Here is a 4,845-nt window from a genome sequence, read left to right on the forward strand (position 1 = left end):
AGCAATATAAAAGTCAATCGACTGATCTACGACAAAACAGAACGGACGAAACAATCGGAGAAAAGTGTTCGTACCTTGTCCGCCTCATAAGAGTGGTCGAGTGGCGGGATCCTCCTGTCTCCATGAGGGTTGTCCTTGTTCCCCGTAATGGCAGTCATCCACCTCTCCAGTGTGGCATCATCGACCTCCTCTGGGTGGACCCAACTGGTGTCTTCAGTATCAGAGTACAACCACATTGGGTGGCCCCGGTACTGGAGCGGTTGGATGCGCCGCCGAAGGAAAACCTCCAGAATGTCCATGCCAGTCACACCGTCTCGAATCAATTGGACTACTCGCTCCATCCACATTTTAACCTGAGCCTTCTCCTCCGGAACTACTTTCAGAGAGGATGGCTTGTTCACTCGACTCATAGAGAAGGGAGGGAGCCCAGTCGACTACCTTGGCGTCGACTGGTCTTGGCAGTAGAACCAGGTCGACTGCCACCCTCTGACTGACTCGGGAAGGGTCATAGCTGGGAAAGCGATCTTACTCCTCATCTGGACCTCGAGACCCCCACACATCTGGATTACCTGAGTTCTCTCGTCATTGAGGCTGGCCTTTTTCACCGTCTGAGAACGACAAGTGAATATGTGTTTGAAGAGGCCCCAGTGCGGCCGACAACCCAAGAAGTTTTCACACAAAGATACAAAGGCGCGAGATAGGCAATGGAATTGGGGGTAAAGTGGTGAAGCTGAGCTCCAAAGAAATTCAGAAACCCTCGAAAGAAAAGGTGCGGTGGCAGAGAGAACCCTCGATCTACATGAGTCGCCAAGAGGACACACTCACCCTCCTGAGGCTGTGGCTGCCACTCCATCCCCGGGAGCCTCGCCGCCCCGTGCGCAATCAGGCCTTCGTCGGCCAGGTCGTCGAGATCCTTTTGGGTGATGGTCGAGCGGATCCAATCACCCTGGATCCAACCTTGCGGCAAACGGGACAGCGACGAGGACCCCCCTCGGCTGGTCGCTCTCCCCTTCACCTTCGCCGTCACCGTCGCCTTCTTCGCCCGCTCCAAAGCCGCCGTCTTCTCTTTCACCATTGTCGCCGACGACGCTGGAACGGAGCAGCGGCGTCAAGTAGTTGGTGGGCGCAGCGGATGAATCTGGAGGCGAGGGAGGAGAAAATGAGGAGGCACTGTTCAAAAAACCTCCGTCGGTTTCCTTATATTGAGTCACTTCCGAGTGACCGACATGTAGGCCCAGGCGATCCTGTCAAATCCCGAAACAGTCGCGCAGGCGATACATGGCGAAAAAGGCGGCGCGGGAATCAAGGCATCCCTGCCTTATCCCATCTGAGTACCACGGTCTTCTCCGCTTCGCGCGCTTCCCAAAATTTCGGATCCCACTAAATTCGCTAATCACAGGGCAACTTGTCAGACGGAAGATCTCCTGCGATCCGTCGCTCAGAAATCTCCAAGTTCATAAAGTTCACTCGACAAATATAAAGAATGGATAAAGGCGACTGAACGAAAGTTGACACCCTCACTGGAAAGTCATTGATCCAAGGCAAAACACCTTTACAGCACCAGAAAGCAGGTCGGAAAGATTGCCAACTCCTTCCTCACTCAAACCTCGATCCATTCGGGGGCTACTGATGAAGTCATGTACCTAGGGTAGGGTCATGAACCTGTCCAAGGTACCCTCCCCAAGGACATCTTTTAGAAGAAGACGTCTTCTAGTCGACCAAGAGGAACTCCACTCGACGGACTAGAAGACACTCGACGAACCTGAAGACACTCGACTATGAAGACTCACTCGACCATCAGGAGTACAAGATCTACTCTGTATCCAAACGGTCTGTAATTAAGTAGTCTTAATGGTCATGATGACACTTTATGCAGGGCGTTACCAGTAACGCCAGACCTTAATGTACTTTAAACCCTCTGCTACGTGGGCTGGCTGGGGTCTTGGCGTCCTCTATATAAGCCACCCCCTCCACTGGTAGAAGGGTTCGCACCCCTGTAACTCTCACACACATAATCCAGTCGACCGCCTCCGGGCTCCGAGACGTAGGGCTGTTACTTCCTCCGAGAAGGGCCTGAACTCGTAAAACACTTGTGTGCACAACTGCTCCATAGCTAGGATCTTGCCTCTCCATACCTACACCCTATTCTACTGTCAGACTTAGAACCACGACGAACCACGATAGTTGCCGGTGAAAACTGAGCCGACGGCGGGCGATGGCGGCGTTCCACGTCGTTACCTTGATGAAGGCATCGTCATGTGACTACCGTCGACCCACTCGTATTGCTCCGGGGGAACCCTAGAATCTGGTGTTCCAGACCGGACGATGGCGGCACTGCGGTGTCGTTTCTCTCTTGGGAGCATCGTTTTGTGGAGCAGCGCTGGAAGTCAGAGGCAGGAGGTGGAGCAGCTTCGTCTTGCATGGAGCTTCGGTGGAGATGTCAAGTCATGCCTGACCGACAGATGCTACGCTTGGTCATGCCTGGTCGGCAGGTGCTACGCACGACAGATCCTCCAAGGGCTTCAAGCTGTGTCGGCTGGTGGTACTTGGCAGCATGGCGCTGAGGTGTATCAGTGGTGACCGCGACGTGTTCAGCTGTTTGCGCGCAGGGAGGAGGTGTCGTTGGGCGCCGTGGTGGCGTCGATGATAGCTGGACCGAGCAAGGTTGATGCATCAGTAAAGTTCTGAAGATGGAGCGGTGGCAGTTGGCGGCGGCGGCCTCTGAGAGCACGCCGGACCAGTGTGTGCCCCAGACCCGGCAAGTGGCTAGGTTGGGGTCTCAGGTCTTAGATGTTAGGCTTGGCTGCGATGTCTGGTTGGTATTAGGCCCAGGCTATATGCGCCCCTTCATCAACTGAATAGGTGTAGCGACAGTTTGTTGCTTAGACGGCGGCTTTAGTCTTACTGTTGTGTGACTTTGTAAGGTCTTGTGAGAATAATTAATAAAATGGCCGTATGCATCGCCCAGATGCAGAGGCCGGAGGTCATCCTCTTTTTCTAAAAAAAAAAATCTTCTAGCTTGTCAGCCAGATGAAAACAGAAGGACCACATTTATCATTGAGTTGATTTCCTTCCGTCGGTCTCTTGGGGCAGCCGCAGCCACCCACGGCCACCAACCAAAATGTTTGATATGAGCCATGGGGGTTGCCAATAGGTCTCCTCCTCGAGAGAAGATTTTCCCAGGACAAGTTCAAATCTCGGTTGAGGGTAATTTCGCCATCATTCCGATGGATATTCTCAAATTTCTAGTCCAATTCATCAATAATATGGAGAAGACACTCCTAAAAGTAACTGGCGGCCGTGTGAACTTTATTTCGCCAAATATGCATAGACATGGATGGTCGATGCTCATCCCACCACTCTTTGACACCATGCCAACAAAACCATTATGTTGCAACAGTTCGTGTAGAAATTTAAACAACGGCTTATTACCTAGATCACAAGCTGCTACTCCCTCCGTCTGAAAAAGCTTGTCCCAAGTATGAGGGATGTACTTGGGATAAGTTTTTTCGGACGGAGGGACTATGGAGTTTATTAAATGAGTTGTGTGTTGAGAGACTGAAATCGTTCAAGGCACATATACTATAAGAGGTAATTTGACATTTTGATCATCTTCGCTAGCTGTAGCGCTGTACTACAAGTGGCTTCAACATCATTGGCAAACGAAGTATCACATCAACAATCTCACGGTATGTTATGTACTACAGCCCTTTTCTTCTGCTTCATGTTTTGAGGGGAAAAAAAGAGTTAGCATTCCACACGCTAACTGTCGGCCGGTTGGCACGCGCGCGCGTTGTCACAGCCCTCAACCCTCATATAAATTACGAATGATATGCACGTCAGGTTAGCTTTAACGTCTCAGCTAACTGAAAGCTAGCTGATGATCAGACGTGACAAATGAACAGGTCAAAGAGACGACGCAATTGAAGGGTACGACGCTTCCTGGAGCGTACGTAAGTACGTCTCACCTGCTAAAAGCTCATACTGCCTTTCTTTTCCTTTCTTTTTCTTCCGAGGGAAGTTGACGCTCCAGGAAGTGGAAATTTCTCGCGCTAACGGATTTGAAGAAGTATATTTATTCGCACAGGCGAAACGTTCTTAAAATTAACTGACCTCTCAACGACCGGAAAACCAGGCGTTCCCATCTGCAACTGGTAGGGTAAAGAAAGAAACACGGAGCTGGCTACGTCAATTAGCTGCTCAATCTCGCTATTACGAAATAACTAGCTCCAGCTTATGCGCATGACCGGAGCTGCTAGCTGTTTGTTACTACAAATTATCCTATTTGTGTATTATATCATTATCGACGACGCCCTTCTATTTGTTTTGAATTTACTGTTCACTGAAAATTCAATCTCACATTCCACACGCTAATTGTCGGCCGGCTCGCATGCGTTACCACAGCCCTCCTATAAATTACCAAGGATATGCACGTCAGGTTAGCTTTAACATCTCAGCTATCTAAGCTATGTTATCTAAAAAAAAAGGTACCTAAGCTATGTAATGGTCAGAGGTGACAAATGAACTGGTCAAAGAGACGACGACACAATTGAAGTGTATGACGCTTCCTGGAACGTACGTATGTCTCACCTGCTAAAAAGCTCATACTGCCTTTCTTTTTCTTTCTTTTCTATGCGAGGGAAAAGCTCATACTACCACTACCAAGGGATTATTAGTTGACGCCAGCATGCCCTTAAAAATGCCCTAACGGATTTGAAGAAGACGAAGCACAGATGAAACTTTCATAATTTACGTGACCTCTCAACGAGCAGAAAAACAGGGGTCCCATTCACGGGCAAATTCAATGGGCTTTCGACGGGCTGGAGAACAATACGCTGATCTAAT

The sequence above is a fragment of the Triticum dicoccoides genome, chromosome 1B (genome assembly GCF_002162155.2).
Source record: "Triticum dicoccoides isolate Atlit2015 ecotype Zavitan chromosome 1B, WEW_v2.0, whole genome shotgun sequence".
Taxonomy (NCBI): Eukaryota; Viridiplantae; Streptophyta; class Magnoliopsida; order Poales; family Poaceae; genus Triticum; species Triticum dicoccoides.